The 19,433-nt window shown below is 30.4% G+C and overlaps 1 protein-coding gene across 1 annotated transcript in view; it reads left to right on the top strand.

Annotated features, from left to right (window-relative positions):
- Nucleotides 1–19,433, top strand: part of LOC118193364 (glycine receptor subunit alpha-2-like) — a 132,908-nt gene that overhangs the window by 148 nt on the left and 113,327 nt on the right. The gene's annotated exons all lie outside the window — the stretch shown is intronic.

Below are 19,433 nucleotides of genomic sequence, written 5' to 3' on the forward strand. Positions count from 1 at the left end.
CAATACTGATTTCATTACTTTTAAAATCTTCAGATTACATAGTAGATAATGTGTCATTTAAATATCTCATATGATTCAGCAAACGCGAAATCTGATTACTAATGATACAAAATCTGTTAGATATAGATCCATGCGATTATATTACTTTGAAATGATAGATATTGAGTACATTAAGATGAATGTATTTAATTTTCTGTATCAATCAGTTTGTTCTATTCCTTCTATAAAATGTTTGAGGGCAAAGTTCTTGAATCCAGTTTCTACAGTAATGTATTAATGATTCTTCTCAGCATTTATAATTTCGAAATGGATTCCAAACTATTTCTTATTTCTCTAAGTTACTCTACACGAATGGGGTATCTCCTAAAATATAGTAGAATTAAGGTTAGTTTTATCAAGCAGGTTTCCTTTTTGTCAGATGTATCTTGAATAATGAAACATGATATGGATATGGAAGTTAAAATGCTTATAAATACAACTGATCTTTTTTAGACAACTGATATGACCTGAACGATGCACCCAGTTATGTTATTAGACCAGTTACGAATTACTTAAGTTTACGTGCTGTATAAGACTGAAAATTAACGGTTCTGAAATGCAACGCAAAATGAAAATTTGATATATCATTTTCATTTCAACTTATCTAGTTTAATTTATCATACAATATTTCCCTTTTGTAGTTATTAAAACGTTTACAGAATTAACAGAAGAAGAGCATAAATTACTATATCACATCGGAAAATAACACATAATCAGAAATTCAGTTAAACTGCAAGTACTAAATTAAATAGCTGATGATATTCGTGTCTGCTTTGAACTCTAGTATTTTAGTTTCGTTTAATACATAAGCTAACCCGTATTCCACTGGCTGGAGATTCAAAACAACATTTTGTATAACATTTCTTGTTCACCTCTGAAGTGAAGCATTTTATGTCAATCGGTTCCAAACTGGCATTCATACATAACAAAGAACGTTTACCCAGTGCTCTTTCTGTTAGTTACTTATCCTAAGTTTAAATAATTTCTCTAATTGGCTGAAGCAAACAGTGAAGAGGAGTAGACTATCTAAATTTCAATAATAACAAATGATACTCTATTAATTTATTCTAAGAATAATTTTCTCTATTATTAAGAGTTCTGAGTTTTCAAGGTGAGGCTGTACTTTAATAACGTAACATATCATTTTTCCAAAGCAAAAATTGATAGTAAAAAAGGGCTCACCACTTAGTTTTGTTATTTTTCTGACCTTTTGTTCTTAATGCTATTAATTTTGTTCTTAATGCTGACTATTTAATGTCAGCATGCAAAATTTCTAGTTCACAAAAATATTGCTTACAAATTGCGCATAAGATACTTAATGTATCTCTCATATTAAAGCAATATAGCCAAGTGAGCGTTTTAAAGCAATGCATATACTTCTTAATAATATGCATTTTTTAAAAAATTTATTAATAACCACAGGCAGTTTGTATGATTTAAAATATACATAAGTGATCTTTTTTTAAACATTTGAGCCATTATTATAATTAATAAACACTCTTTGTAATATTATTAAACGACAGCATATTTCTTTCTAGTGTCAAATGATTATAAAAAGAAATAATAATAATGCACTACAATAACTCAATAATTCATATCTTGTAATCTCAATACATTCTTCTGTTGAAATGAACTATCACACACTAAAGGTGCTATGTCTGATGCTCATGTTTCTCTGCAAATTACTCAGAAATCTATATGAGCAAATATAAATTTCACATAAAGGAAGAGCACTTTCTTGATACTTCTACATTCTTGCTCTCTGTGCTTTTGAAGAATTTCTCTTCAAATGATCAAGTTCAATGCTAAATCACATCTCTAAATAAAATACTGTGAATAAAATCGGACGTTGTGAAATAAAATAACCTAATGTATTACGCGAATTTATAATGCAAAAATTATCAGCAAAATGAAGCTCTGTGAGTTGCAGCATGCTTGCACACTAATAACTTCCCATTTGGAACCATTCATAAATCTGAGGCACAGGATCATAGTACGTTTCTCAACAATTTATTAAAAAAATATATGATATAACATTTTAAATATTTAGGTATATTATATAAAATTTATATATATTTCATACATAATGTACAAAATTTTATATATTTAAGAAAAATAAATTTAAATGAAACCCACCTGGGTTTTCACCATTATCGATCGAAGTAACTTTATACAAAATCAAACTTACCCTACAAGTAGTCTTGCGTTTTCCTAGGCTACGCAATGGCTCCTTGAAAATAAGATCAATAGCTAACGTTGGATAGCATTCTAATTCAGAAGCTGATAAAGCTAATTTCACAGAAATTATATCTTTCCAAATTAAGCCTTTTTGTCATTTTCTGGTTAATTTCTTATTTACACAATGAATGTGGGAAAAGAGTAAAGAAAAGTTATACATGAAAGCAAAAGGTTAATCATTACCTAAAGATAATTACACATTAATAACAACGAAATATTCTAGATATATGAAATTCAGAAATCATTTGGCGTATAATTATATTGTGAAAAGTATTAAAATTCAATAAAAAAATCCTTTGCAAATGCTGTTCTCCGTTGAATTTTAATTTTAATTTTGCGTTACTGAGAAATTACTTATTAACAATTACTAAGTCAGGTCTTATGGAATTCGGTTTTTGGAGAAAATTTAAAGAGCTTCGGTGCTCAGTCTAAGATATATTTATATTTACACTTATCCTTTGCAGATGTTTTTCATCTTAATTTTACATTTTTAATGCTTTGCTGATAGATGGTCTAAAATATAGCCTAGAAATAAATTGAGATAATTCGGATAACCTTATTCTAAATTCAGTATGTTTAAAGTAATTTTGAAGTCTCCTAGGAGGTAAATAGTTGGTGATAGTTTAAAAGATAGAGTGATATTCTCTGAAAATCATTGTAATTTTTGAAGCATTTCTCGTGAATGTCATGTTATATTTTGATATAAGGGAACAGCATATCTTTTCTTGACTCTAGCGCAGATAGTGTTTCATTACTAAGCTCGATTTAACCATAACAGAACTACTTTTCGTGTTACAATATATCTTTTTCAATGTATGATTTTCATTAACAGCTCATAACAGATAATAATTATTTCCATATTCTACCAAGCACATAATATTCCTTCGTGAAATCTCCTTTCCGCATTTACAGTGGTATGTTATTTTTATCACTCACTATTGTTTCTTATTTTAAATTTTATGGCTTCTTGCAGCTATTTCTGCAACTGAGTTGGGATATTTCACTATCTATGAACGTAAGAATAATCGCATTATTAATAAATTGACACTGTATTTAACATTCAATCAGGAAACTGTCCAGGACATGAAGCTAAACACAAAAATTTACATATCAAACTCAGAAACAATTTTTGAGCAGTTTCTGTAAAAAGAATATAAAAGAAAGAATAGAATTGTCAGTCCTATTAACGAAGGAAAAATATAGCTGTATAAGTTTTGAGAAATTTTAAAATATTGCTTCTATGTAAATAACATAATAATCTCATTTTACTGCAATGAACAACAAATGGTTGCCTACAGATTTAACCAGTAATATCCGTCTCCTTTTCAAAACACTCATATATATATATATATATATTATGTTCAGCTGGCAAGATAAGAAAAATTGGTAAGTTGGTATTAACATTTCTTTAATAAACTTTTCGCAACCCTTTATAAAATTTTCGCATTCGCTTTTCAACCAAATACTTTCTGCTTCTCCTTTTTTTAATTCCCTCTCCTCGTTGCAAGCAAGATTACAAAACTGCTATTTTTACTTTATTATCAGTGTACTTAGATCTGTTTTTTCAATGGTCGGATGCCCAACAACGGCCGAGCGGTAAAATCGCTGAACCACTGGTAGTTCCAACTTACGTTCGAATCCATGAGAACAGGTTGGCTTTATGGGCGTTTTCGGGGTTTTCCTCATGTGTAATGTGTATACGAGCCAGTTTTCCTCATAAATTCCTCCATGAAGGCATTCCTCCCCTTAGGCAGATAGACCTTAGTGTTCTTTGCCATAATAAACTAAACGGAACCCAATTCAACGGCAGGAATCACTATAAAAATTCTACTGTTGCTAAGCATCCAATTAAACTCTTCCACCTTTCTAAATGGATGTTATCACCACTGTAAAAGGAGAGTTAAGCTTTGTTTCCTTTGAAAAATTTTTATGTTCTAAAATAAAAACAGTTTATTATAACTAAAATCTAAATACCCCTAAACATTGTACCCTAAAGACTTGAAACAGTAAATTTTGTCTCGTTTACAAAATTGTAAACGAGTGATAAAGACGGAAAACATTCACGTCTTAGTTGTAATTACTTCTTCTCTTTAATCTGAGTGTCCTTCATTAAGTGGAGAGCAAATAGCAGTTTCCAAGAAGATAAATTATACAGAGGATGGTAAGTTAAGAGTCTATTCTGCAGATTGTTTTAGCCAAGTAACGAAAATAAATGAGCTATTTGCTGCAAATGTGTACGTTACTAGAATTTGACAATACACGGAACATACATTATTCATCGTAAGTTTCTGCTCAAACTTAGATTCCCTCATAATTAAAGCGACATGAATAATTGGTAATATCGCATACGACATTATTTTCCAAGTTCTCATTAAATCGTTAATATATACTTCGAACTTTGAAGAGTTGTTCAATAATTCTTTCCTTTAAAACTTATGTCAAATACATTAATACTTAGTGCTTATACACATGGAAATACGCTTTCGTCAGTTTCACATTTTAGTTCCATTAATTATACTTACCGACCATTCATCTCTGCATATTATGGTATCATTTGATACTTCGTATTAGCAATTTCTGTGGTGGTTCAAGATCATTTGTGAATGAATTGGTCATATATGTCATTTGCAATGTGTCTGATGAAGAGTCACCGATAACTGTCATATGGAAAGTCACTGTGCAGATAAACTTTCATCATGCACATGCATTTTATCGAAGAGTACGCTTGTTTTGTTAAAGTATAGGGGATAATTTCAAATTCTTTTACTCTTCTTCTATAGATGTGTAAGGATTCTTGTTATCGCCTTCAGTATGAAAATGATTATAGGAAACTATGACCAAGATTATAAATTAAGCTTAAAATCAATTAGATTGAAATCTTATAAACCTAAATTTACGAACTAATTTTACTATGCGAATTAAAATGCAGGCGGCTAGCTGACTAAACAAACTTAATATTAATGCCACCACGTAAAACGCAGTGCCCACGAAGCATAAGCGTCATGGCCCCTGTTTAAGCATTAGGATCTATATATTATTTTCCAGTAAGTATCGCAATATAATTGTGGGTACTGTCGATCAGATGGAGGAGGGAATTACGCTGACAGCGCTTGTGGGATTTGCTTTAATTGAATAATCCAATCCGCAAGATAATTAAACATTGTATGCGGGCTCAGCAAACGCATCTTAACCACGCGCAGGAAAATCATACATCGATCTTCGCTCACGTTTGTGATGCTGGTCTCCCACTTGGAATATGTTAAATGGATCAATACCCAGTAATTTGCTTACCGTAAAATAAAATTAGCAGCCATGCCTTTACGCTCTACGAACGGCAATAACTCTGTCACTCTATGGAATGCAGTATTGAGGCATAATTTGGTAGCAAAAATACGTAATTTTCATTTGGATCATGTAAGATATTATCAATTCTTAGAAGAAGGAAGATAATATTCAATTAGAAATGTATACTCGAATCCCCAGCTTAATGTCCGATCATATAAATTTTTAAAAAATGAATATTTGCTTTCCTCTCAACACATTAGATTTTAATTTTTTATTTTGCTGCTCTAAAGCTAGAAATAGCGTAGGGCAACATTGTGCACTGCATTAAGATGCAAAATTGCGTAGTTTGAATGCTTATGTGTAATACTCCCCCAAACCAATTTTTTGAAAATCATTAGTTTTTAATTACAAATAAGTATTTTTCATAAGATTAAATGTGACTTTTTTCATCCTTCTTCTCAGGATAAAAAAATTTTCGTTGCCTAAAACTAGATTTAACTCTAAGCCATTAATTTAAGCGAAATACTTTAGAATGTTTAGAATATACAGTAATTAATTAAAATACAGCGCTTAATTAATAATTGTCAATAGAATACATAGTTATTGGCATTTCTAGTTATGAGCAACTACAAATATTTCAATTAAAGGAAATTAAATTTGAAATATAAAATATTTCTAACATGTTTTGTTTCGCAACATAGATATAATACGAAAGTTTTATTAGTTTAGCACATTTAGTCCGTATCAAGCTCAAAATTTAATTTGGAAACAAATATCCTGAAAAGAAGTTTCAGTAACGCATTTAAAGCTTTCTTAGCAAAGCTGAAAAAAAAAAGAATATTTTCCATTTAAAGTTGCTATTTTAGTTATTTATGCACTTTTTATTAATTAAAATATACAAATTTAAAACTGGAAATTTTATTTATTACAATACGTTTTAAATGAAATGAAAATAGAAATCTTCAAAACAGTTTTAAGGTGCATTTCATAAACTAGCGGAATATTTTATGTTATCACAAACATGGATTCATCTTTTTTTTTTTTTTTTAAGACCTTAAAACTAATTTTCAGTTATACTTCCTAAACTGAATACCGATACGAGACTCTTCTAATACTTTTTTATTAAGTTTTACTTAAAACGACATATTTTAATAAAACTGACCAATTTTTGCGTTTGAACATTTCAAAACTTTCTTTTATAAATAAAAAATATAGTATGTCTTACATATTCTCTTTTAAAGAAAAATTAAGGTAATTGTTTTATCTTAATTTTCACTTCCTTTCCAATTTTTATTTAATATTATCTTTTTGCACATATAAACTGTTCATCTTTACTTTTCTCATGATTATGATTTCAATAAAAGATAATTTAGAATATCTCATGATCCCACTGACGGATTCATTTAGAGTTAAACGTTTGATATAAATAATTAAAATCTGCTTGATATCGTTTTAACTAAGGCACAAATATAGGATCTGAATTACATTTCATTTCTTTACTAACAAATGATTAAAATTAACTAATCTCGATGAAACTTATTTTAAACTGAATTTCATTTATCTGTAATTCGAATGATATAATATTATTCAAATGATGGAACTATATATACCTGTATACATATACCTTTATTTATTATATCACAAAATAGTTTAAAAAGAGCATATCTTTAGAATTTAAGATGCACAGCAAAAGGTTTTTTTTTTTTTTTTTTCGTGCAGTGTTGCCACTGCTCACTTTGAAATCGTTGAGTTTCTTAATCTAAAACTCATAAATACTTTACAAAATATGAATTAGGTAATAAAACAAATTTCAAATTCCAAATTAGGCTTCCAAATGCCCATATCCGGGTGGAGATGTACGTTATTCAAAATTTGATGGCCCTATGTACCGTTATATAATACCTGGCGATAATATTTGAGAAATGATTCAGACTTTTGAAGTTTTGGAAGCAAAATGTCAAAACGAAATTAATAGCCCTCCTGAGCTAACGCCCTTTGTGCTAATAAATACTATATTATTCCAATTTTTAAACTACTGAATCAACGTTCATACAATATAGAACATATATTGCACTAAAATGCGTGTATAAAGGTACATAGATTAGCTTCACATGTGAGTAAAGAGACGCTGTAACTAAAAAAGTTGTCAATTTACACATTTTTTTTTGCACGTAGTTGTTCGAACCTCCCCTACTTCTTTTATTATAAATAAGAAAATTTACATCAGCTAATCAGTTGTTAGATTTATAAGCATTATTCAAATTACTCGCAAGATTGCCCCATTTGTCCCTTTCACACACATGCGTATAATTAAGATATTCAAATGCCTTGTAAAATGTCTGCTCAATTATTATTTTATTTTATTGGCATAAATATTTAAATTTATATGCTTCCTATTGTTAGCATTACGGTTGTTAAAGATGTGTTATGTATATCATGATTTATTTCATCTATAATACAGTTCAAAGAATTTAAGTTAATTGCTTATGGCCTGTCTTCTTTGAGTGCTAGTTAGGGCTGACATTTCATGAATCTTTGTGTCAATGAAGTTTTATCACATGGTAATTTCAGGAAGTAAGGTTGCACGTTTACATATTTATTTATGTCCAGAGATCCATCATTCGCTGGTGGAGCAAGAAATTTTTGTTTAGCAATATATTAGGTACCATCTAATTTTCTTAGAAAATTTTGCAGAAAGGTTTCAGACAATTTTGGTGAAACCATTCATCGTTAAAAGTGACTTTCTTGAAAATTTATTTTATCTCGAGCTATTCCAGTAGCATTCTTCAGCTATTGCTTTGAACATATACACTGCATTTTTAAATGCTAACGTAATTCATTGGAGTTTTGGAGAGGAAAATCATTTCCTAAGTAATGGGTACATACATTTCTAACGTAGATGATGTTTACTTATGAAAGTGAGATATTAAGTGTTGTGATTAGTATGTGCGACTTCCTTAATTAAAAATGGACAAATATTTTTATGATAATTGCGTTTCTCGCACAAAAAGCAAAGAAATGTTGATTAGGGTTAAAAAAATTGCTATAAAGCTTTTCTGTTAAAATAACTTTTATTTTCACCTTATAACTGTGAAAAATGTGAGACTTTATCTGGCTAGAAAATGAAACTGTCTCATATATTGAAAATTCTAAGTTTTATACGTGGTTAAAAATAACCGTCATTTACACTGTGGCACGCTTATACATATTTAAGAAATTTAAAATACGAGATTTCGAATATTGTTGGAGACACAGTGCGTTCCGTGTTATCTGCATCGGGAAAAGAATGTCTTATTTGAATCTTTAAAATGAGATGTATTCATATGACCCATGAGAAAGCTCAGGAAAGCGCTTCTAGAATAACTAGTTCGTTGGAATTTTAATCCGGAATAAACTACAAATGTTTAATCTTATACACTCATAACTGTTACGATACATTTTTATTCTAAATAAGCAAGTATTTCCATACGCGAAATTGCAGAATGTCAGGAAGGAGTTTAATTCTAGTATGACAGGGAAAAATCACTTTTTTAATTCTAAATAATTAACATAAATTACATAACTATGGCTAATTACAAGAGCCACATTTAGCATAGTGATTTCCGTTTAGGTCTCAGCCCATTATACTGATAAGAACTGAAAACAAATAAGTAACAATTTGTAGGTAATTTTCCCTAATTATAATAATTAATAAAACATAGTTATAAATAGATTCTCTTTGATTCCAATCAGCATCGTCAGTCCTTTCATCATATAATGAGCTGCTTTATTATTTCTTAAAATTTGTCCTAAAATACGAGGATACTTAGTTGGTTGATAGATATTTCGGCGCATAACCTCTAAGATCATAATCTGCCGAATGCATGGTAAATCTATTCGCTCATTTAGAAATAGTATGAAATTAAGAAATCAGCCGAAATATGCTCATGAAAATGTATTATGCTACTCGAAAAGTGTGAAGCAACATAATTATAAAATCAGCACAGTCGCCCAGACAGTATAGGAAATATTTTTGTGCTCTTACTTAGTTTTACAGGGAAGTATGTGCTTTGAGATATTTAGACCCTTTTCCATATCTATCTTAAAGTTCAGTTGTCCAGAACTAATGCCTCCAAAAGAGTCCGCACTTGAGTTTTTGAGAGTCTCGGAAATTGGCTTTCTTCTTTAGTATTTTCACTTACATTATCTTTTATTTCCTTAATGTATGTTTTTTTTTTTTTTTTTTTTTTTTTTTTTTTTTTTTTTTCCCATATTGATTTTGTTGCAAAGTTTGAGTTAGTATTTAGTTTGAGCACAAGCTATTATTTGAGTGGATGCTAATCTTGCTGATTTTGTATCCTTAGCATAGGACAGACATTTTCGTGTTAGCATTTCTGTTGCTATTCGTCTGGCTTCCCCATATGAAACATTCATCGTAACTTTGGTGGCTTGCATTTTCTTCTCGGATTTTCTTTTTGGGCATAATCGAGAGTTTGCAGTATGATCCCTGCATGAAGACTTTGAACTGCAACTGTTGCCTTTGCCAAGACAAGACCATTTTGAAATGGCCAAAGCGCTGACACTGAAAATGTCGAAGAAGATTTAGTATGCAAGACAGTCAGTGTATATACCCGGCGGTCATTGTATATACCCGTTCATACTTTGGGGCATATCAGACGAACTGAAAATCAGGATCAGGGGGTTTTGTATTCATCAACAGACCTTCTTTGCGCATCTTGATCCCTCTAGCAGCACAGACATTCTACGCAAACAAAATAAGACGAGTTCTGAGATTGATTTTCACTTCTGAGACAAGAGAAGATCAATCTCAAAGATAACACTCCGACAATAATTCGATGTTTTGTGAAGTGAAACAGCAAAATTTATATGTCCAAGTTTTTTAATCCAAGAAGGGAAATAGAGTATAAGAGACAGTTTCGACTAGAAGATAACCAGACCACAGTCCTTTACACATGAAAACTGTGACATGATCTGTTATAAGGTATTTCTCCCGCTTTTTAAGCGTCCTTCGTGGTGTAATGGTTCTGCACACTGGGCCGGTATTCCAGAGGTCCGTGGTTCGATTCTGGCGAAGGCGGTTGTTAATTTTTCAACTCTCTTGCTTCCAAAAAAATACCTAATGTCTCTACAAGTGGCGCCCGAACTAAAAGGGCTGTGGATGATGATTCTCCACACGCAGGATTTGGCGACTAGGTCCCCTAAAACCCTAGTCGACCTTTAAAAAGGGGAGTATATAAGGTATTTCTCCCGCTTTTCAAGCGTCCTTCGTGGCGCAGTGGTTCTGCACGCTGGGCCGGTATTCCAGTGGCCCGTGGTTCGATTTCCGGCGAAGGCGGTTGTTAATTTTTCATCTCTCTTGCTTCCAAAAAAAAATACCTAATGTCTCTACACTGTATCTGTCCGGAGACAAGGTTATTGATAACTAGAAATCCAGGTGGATTTTATTCTAGTTTATTCGTATTTTCATACGTTTCCACTGATCTTGAAAACATCTCGTATACATCAGCACTTTGTTGACTAAAAGAATCCGTATTAAAAGGAAAGAAAGGTTTGGACTGGGCAGCCCAGCTCTCTACAGAATCCAACAAGGGGGCGCAGATTACTGAACGAGGGTTAACAAGGCCTACATGCAATCTGAAGCCCTACTGTGAGCTTTCCCGAGAATCTATCCCCAAACCACTTACTCGAAAGACGAGTGATTAACCGATTGACAATAGCAGGGACAGCGAAGTGCTTCTCGTTTTAATCTTAAGCAAACGCCAGTGCAGAGAATTGTGGATAATACCTCGCCCCTGAAATACTGAGACTCTCCTTTCCAGCATTAGGGATAACAACGCACAACAAACAACATGTAGTTGGTTTTCTTAGCATGCGGAATTATAAACAAAGGGATATAACAGCATCTCCCTTCAAGTATTAATCTGCTCATATCGGATAGTCATTTTAGTAAACTCAGTTATCTTACATTTGGCTCAGTACACTAATAAAGCATGTCTTACGAAATAGAGCAGAGAACAAAAATCGATAAAAGTCAAAATGATTTGTAAGTAAAAATGCAAGCATTGGGTCAGTTTGAAAAGAAGGTTATTTTGAACGCCTAGCAAGCACCAGACCACTGCAAGCATTGGCTATCTGATAAATAATTTAGATGTTTTACTATCAAGGATATAACGTAGTTAATCATATCTGATGAGACATTTCTTTGTTTCCATTGCTTGCTATTTAATCTGAAGATTAAGTTTTTTCTATATCCCCAGAAACAATTTTGAGTGTTTGAAATGTTAAATCATAGATAATTCGTATTTATTCAATATATATTTAAATACTGGTTGCAGGCAAGAGTTTGTATGTTTTTGCTAGCAAAAGTCTCATATAATTAAGACACAATAACAAGCCGAATAAATACTAATTCAGAAGACAAACAACAAAAATCAGCGTTATATTTACAAAATTTCATATAATGTATTTAAAATCTTTAAATTACTACAGTTTATTATAATATATTTCATTTACTTCAAGTTATTTACAAAGAGTTTATTAATTACGAATTTTATTTGTGGTTCAGACTTTAAAAATAAAGAGTCAGATATTTTGAACAATTTAATATTTGAAATAAGTCAACCAGTTTAATCATCAATATTTTTAACCATTTTAATAATATATGGATTAGACCAGCGATCTTCAACTCTTAGAGCTTCACGACCACTACATATATAATTCTATATTTGGCGAACCACTAATATGAATTAAAAAAACTCCTTAAATCAGACCTTAAAAGCAACATATTAACACGCAAAAACAATATTCAACTTTCCAATACATGTAATTCTAATTTTCATTTGTTAATGTAATTTTCGAAACATAAACATTCGGTGTTCAGCAGCATGCCTTTATGGAAAGTCAGGCTACACCCCTCATTTTGTGTAAAAATTAAAACATTATTAACATCTCACTGATAAAAATATTTCGTTCACATTGAAAAATTATATGAAAAGTACAAAAATCTGACCTTATTGTACAGAAAGCTTCACATTTCCATATCACTGAATAGGAACTTCACGAAAAGCAAAAACAAACTGGCAAACGCAAAGCAATATCACTGTTATGCGGCCAGTTTTTAATTATTCTAAACATAATAATCATCGCTTACTCAGCAATGGCGTCATCGATCAATAGTTAGACAAAACAAAAACGGAAACTTCCAGTGATGCAATTACATACAAGAATGCAGATGGTTCTCATAAAAATCCATCAAGTTACCTATTGACACGGAGAAAAACTGTGTTATTAACGACTACAATAGTATGTGTTTGTAATTCAAAAGAAAAGAGAATTCTAGTTCGCGCTATTATTAACAGCAGCATATGCATGGATGCCAACTCTCACTTTCAAATGTCGCTAGATACATCTGCAAAAGTAGCTAAATAGCCGCTAAATTCAGAAGGAATGTTGCTAAAATTAGTAGCTAAATTTAAAGAAGTATAATCCATATTCCATAATAGGTTTTGTTACGCATCATTTTTAAACTGAATCTTCATAAAAATATAAATAATGTCCGAATTTTTCTGCAGACTGTCAAAAGGTTTTCATGGATTTTTGTGCAGACTTTCAAAAAGTTTTCATGGACCACCGGTTGGCGACAGCTGGATTGGACAACGAGCTGGGAAAAGGATTTCGCTGTAATAGGTTATCCATGAATTTTATTTATGATTGATAATTAAAATTAAAGCGCAAATATTCTGAGCAATTTAAAATATAAAATGATAGTTTAGCCTGTTTAAACCTGAACCAGTTTTAATCATTTCAATTAATACACGAATTAAGCAGTGAGTGATAAAATGCGTTTGCTGCAATAGCTGAATTAAAAGGCCAAAGTGTACAATATTACAAAAGAAACCGAAATCACTACAGATGCAGTGAATGAATAGTTCTGGAAGAAACATCAAAACGAACGGAACTCGAGTAAACATACGGGTATGCATAGCTGCAAGAAGTTTTTCACTTAAAAATCTAATTAGAAAGATTAAAACACAGATCGTCTATAATGTCTATTTTAATATTTTTTAATGTGACAATAATAAATCAAGTGAGATAGGCATTTGTAATTAGCTGATACATTATCCACAAAAATGAATAAATGTGAGTATTATTTTAAAGACATTAAGTGTAGGTTTATTCATTTCCTTCCTTTGAGATGCATACCTAATTCATTTACTCTTCTAGAAAACCTTTCTAGCACTGAAGTTAGCGCAATGTTTCATTTCTTGGAGCAGATTTGCATAATCTCCGAATTTATGTAACAAGTTATAGTTTCAAGGAAATTACGTTTAGTTGAATGTGCACCGTATTTATTTATTCACAATTCTAAAAGGCTTGATTTTTCTTCTACTTAGTTTCAGCTTTACTGTAATCAAAATTTAGCACTGAGCCTTAGGCAAAATGTTTTTTCATTTCGGTGACTGCTTAAGCTTTCAATTAACTTACCATATCGTTATTAATGGTTTAAGTATTTTCCATTGTACTCTTTTCGTTAATTTCTTTATATATTTGATGAATTACTGACGTATTCATAGCTAAATCTTGTACAAAACTTTCTGTTTTCTCCTAATTATTTTAAAAGATATTTATCTAATAAATGATGGAGACAATTTACTAACAATAACTTTGTCTTCTAAAGTTTCGTGTCGAAAAACGTATATTACTATAAAAATCACATAAATTAATATACTATCTTTCTATACATAAGCACGTGAAATCTTATAATGTTAAATGTAATTCAATTTGATTCTGTGTGATTCTGTGGATGTTGTAATAAGCCTATAGAATAATTCATCAGTGACGTTGCCACTGATTATTGCTATTATAAAGTTTGAATTCGAATTAGATAGCAACTGTTCTTAATTAAGTATTATAGTCATATGAATAGCTCATTTTTATGTGCAGCATGCCCACGGCAAACAAATAGACTTAGTGTAAAAAAATGAATTAGCAACATGCTAAGCATACGGCGGATAGTTACTAACTGGCTGCTGTTTGATCCCCTGTGATCGATGCGATTACTTGTTATATAAAATTAAGTTACCGAGTAGTTCCGAGTAAATTAGTATTAGTAGTAGTATTAAAATTAAGTTACCGAGTATAGTGTCAAGGAAATTAAGTTCGGGTTTATACAATCTCATTGCTATATGTTAATACATAAGTTATAATATATAATAATTCATTTACTTTCCTTTATAAAATTCATTCAACTTTCAATTTTTTACATGATTCTTGACTTGGAAATTGTTTACTTTTCCATTCCTCAGTGGGATGTTTTTAAATATAACTAAAATTGCATGCTGGTATCTGCAATTATTGAAAACATTATTTCTTTTTACTTTATCAGCGCAGTTAATTACAGTTTATTTTTAACAGCGACGTATATAAATATTTCATTTCTTTCCCATAAAATTAGGATTTTTGTTATTGTATATAAATGACAAATAATATTCGCTCAGATGTTTATGGAACAAATGTGACATCATCACGAAAGCAAAATCCGGAAAAAGCTAGGTACCCCATTTATCAAATACTCTGCTTTTAAAACACTGATTTTTAATTTAATTTTACCTATTGTGTGGATGCGTTGTAGAGAAGTAGTGTTTTATTGCTCCAAGCTGTTTTCCGTATTGCCATTTTTTTTTTTTTTTTTTTTTTAATAAAAGTAGAAAAGGCACTATAACCAAAAATATCTTAACGGAGACCTGCTATAGCAAAAATTGAAAAGTTAGATTGACATTGAACCTAAGTTTTCAGTTTTTTGCCGTTAATACCACATGTTATTTTAAGAAATTAATTTCGCTTAGCTTAGAGTTCAGATCGGAAGTCTGAAGTCTCTAACCTGGAAACATCAATGATATTTTATCATTTCTATTTTTCTCCAATTTAATTCAGTATTTCTTTAGTAATTTTTTTTTTAATTTTCTCTGCAATTTTAGAATTTTTTCAAAACATTGACTTTCTTTTGGTCTGTTTGAGAGAAAAGTATAAATATAGAAAATGTAAAAGAATTTTACAAATTTCTCTATATCTCAGAAAAGAATCTAATTTTTCATTTCTAAGGATATTTTTTTGTTCTTCCATTTACCCGCCCTAATCTCTAAGAATAATGAATAAAATGACATTTATTGCTTTTATTCTTTATATTTCATTTCAGTTAAATTAGCATATATCTTATCGTTACATTTTCTTCGAAGGCGAGTGAAGCAAATATAAGACTTATTTACGTATCATTGATTAGAAAATACTTCACAGCGAATGTTCAGTTGGAAAGTTGAAATCAGCTGCTTGGTAACTAACCCTTCGGAATTTTCATGTTTCAAGGCAGAAGAAGTTATTCTTGAGTGATACAAATAAGTTTGAATATTAAACTGCAATTTTAAAGCTTATTTTTAAATCAATACGCTTATCATTAAATCATTAAATCAATACGCTTATCATTAAATATGTATACTGTTACACAAATTTATCGTTAAGTAAGGATACATATTCGGTTACGTATTTGGTGATAAACTTATGGAATTTCCTTTGTCTTGCTATCTATTTGATTTGAATAAATCTTGCTATCTATTTGATTGGAGTTAGAAAATTCATTTGACTTTTACTGATATGTAATTAGATATCAGTAAAATTTATAAAATAATTTGATTGCAGTTAGAAACCCCTATACCGTCAATGTTAAATTGGTTATTTTCGATGTACCTTTTCTCAAAATCTGCTGTAGATACACGCTTGAATTTTTTTGTGTAATTAAAGCATACCTATCTGATTATACTCAAATGAGCTTTTGAAACATTTTGAATTTTTGAGTAATTTACAGAATATTTTGTCAGACATAGTAAAATTTAGCACTTTTCTCACACAATTTGTTTTAACTTTCTTTTCATAGTTTATCACAAAAGGTTCATTTCAGTAAATATTAGGAAACATAATAAATAATCCATAAAAACTTTAGATACCTTTGAGCATTAGTTCCTGAGAAAAGGTACATCGGGTAAATAAAATCAATCACGTTTGAAGAAAAACGCGTTTTCAAGTAAAATTCCCCAATTATCAAAGCATTCGATGACAAATTAAAACATTAAAACTAGCTTTTTACAGTTCTAATTTTCATACAGATTAAAGAATGGTATTTTTAGAAAGCTAAAAGTGTAGGGAATATGTAAAAATGTAAAGATCCGAAATCTCCATTTTTTTAAGAGTTTTAGCTTCCAACAAAAACCGTTAAATCAAAAATTCCCGTATCCAATCCCAACCAGCCTTCATCAAGAACTACCATACGTAACAAATATAAAATATTAAAGTATAATATTGTCAAGCTTTCCCAACGTAACAGCAGTAAAGCAGAATTTGCAAATTTCTCTCTTGTTTGCTTAGATTGCAAATGAAGATAATACATTTTGCAAAAAGAAATAAAATTGTAAGAGCTCAACATACAAAACTCTTTTATTACATCAACATTCGGTAATAACATCCAAATTAAAAATCTAGTTTTTCTAGCTTCCTAATTAAACGAGTATGAACCATTTGGCAAACTAATGATTTCAAAAGATGCCATAAACTTTAACACGTATTCAGAGATGATTATAAAAAACTCACGATTTCTTAGCATTTATGATATAGATTTCAATTCATCTCAATGATTTTGATATTGACTGCCTAAAGTTGGAACTTTTAATGTGATGATAGTAAAGAAAATATATTTCTTAAGCTTTTATTTGTATCTTTTCCTGGCTTAGAATCAAAATTTCACTCTGCAGTCCCATGAAACGTGAGTATAAAAGAGCAAATTTTATTTATCTGAGAAGTTTATTTAAACATAATAACAAAAGCAGACATTTTAAGCAAGAAATGTAGCGTAATCAAAAGGAATTGGCTATGGAGTTCCAAAGATATTGACTGTCACGTTGAAACTCGCCTGTCAATAATCTTGGAACATATCCAAATTTAGAGCACGTTACTGTGAAGCTAGATATAACTAATAAAAAGAATAAAATGTCATTTGATATTTTCTTTATGTAAGTGCGACAAGCGTTTGACCATCTTAAATCTTTTCAGAAAATAATCAATGAAAAAAGATAAATAATTTGACACGATCACAGTTGAAACTGTTGTCGGAACGTTTCCTAATTGTGATTCGTTGTTTCAATAAACTTGGCCTGTTTTATAAAATCCGATGTAAGAGCTCTTGAGCTTACCAAAATTAATTAGAAGCTTACTTCACAGAAAAATCATTTGTTAGTAGGCTCTGTTGTAAAGCGGCTTGTCATGAATACTATCCTACGGCAGAGTGAGTTTGTGCAGTCATTTAAAAGACACTAACGATTTGAAATATCTATCATGTCTGAATAAATGAGTACACTCGAGTACAGTTTCCACGAGAATAATTCGCAAGACTGGGATACATTTTATCAGGTGATAACTATTTACATTTCAAATGATATATGGCATTGTACCAATATTCTTGAGTCACTGAACAAAACAGTGTTTATTGAATACAGTGCCGGAGAGATTTTTCTGTTAACAAATCTTCAATAATTTATATGTAACAATTTTTTGCATTGAAGCAAATACTTTTTAAAGTTATTATAAACGTTATTATCGCTTTTTGCATGTTACAGCTATGAGAATTAAATTATAAACTTAACATTTATCTTCTGACAAAAGCACATTTTCTGTACTTCCTATGCAGTTCTGAATAAAATTGAAATCTTTTCTACCAATTTGTCTCTAATTTTAAGATTTCACAAGCTTTTAAGTACTACTGCAATTATTACACATACAATTATTATACATTACATTCTTTCGCCTTTTGCAGGGTGCTGATAAATCGCGTTTCTTTTCTAAGTTCTATTTCTCTGTTATTTAGAAAATGTAACTGTGTAGTTTAAAACTTTGGAGTGCAGTGTGCTGTGATATGTAATGAGATACGTTATGCAATGCAATTACATGTGTTGATAAGAATCGACAAGTAATAAAGCGATATCAAGTAATTTTGTGATTCTTCAAAAGAGTTCCATTTGTCTACCATACCGTATCAGTTTATTATTACATATATATTTTACAAAAGGTTATTTTTTTTAATTTAGAAGGAGAAAGATTTTTAAAATTTAAGATAAAGAAAAGAAAATAGTGCGTTGTTGTTAAATTTTAGAATTACGTACTAAGAAAATTCAATTTGTAAAATTATGCTGAAGAACATTTTGAATGGATTCAGGATAATATTTTGAAACATTAAATCCCGAGCAAATAACGAGTACTTAAAATACGCTTTGTCCCTCTTGACTATTTGAATCAAAATTATAAAAATAAAACAACAAATTAAACTCATATTCTTACACAAAAATATTTACACCCCTTTAACATAACGCGATTTCATTTCCAACCCATTTATTTTTTAACCTGGTTATATGTTTTCAAAAATTTCGTATAATTTTGTTTTTTCAAATACCGGATTAAAAATTCGCGTATGGTTTTGTTTTCAAGTACTGTATTACTTTTTTTGCAAGTTCTGATTTTGGACTCAGTCTATCAATTTTTTTTTATTTGCCTATCGCTTCGTAATTTTTGTCTATGTTTTTGATGCTATAATTCTGCAATTTTTTGCACTGCATACTTCGGCCTGTATTGGTTGGACTGATAACGACACAGATTACTTTTACTGCTTTCCTAAGATCATTTTTAAATTTTAAACACTGTGTCAGAAACTGATTGTTTTATTTATTTACTTCTTTCGTTAAACCAACCTCCTGATGGCGACGTAGTTAAAGATGTAAATTCCATATTTCATTTTTGGGTTTGGAATATTTTGCAACACCATTCCTTGCAAATGC

The sequence above is a fragment of the Stegodyphus dumicola genome, chromosome 8, assembly GCF_044657685.1.
Source record: "Stegodyphus dumicola isolate Sdum_Otavi_A_Nest chromosome 8, ASM4465768v1".
In the NCBI taxonomy this organism is placed as follows: domain Eukaryota; kingdom Metazoa; phylum Arthropoda; class Arachnida; order Araneae; family Eresidae; genus Stegodyphus; species Stegodyphus dumicola.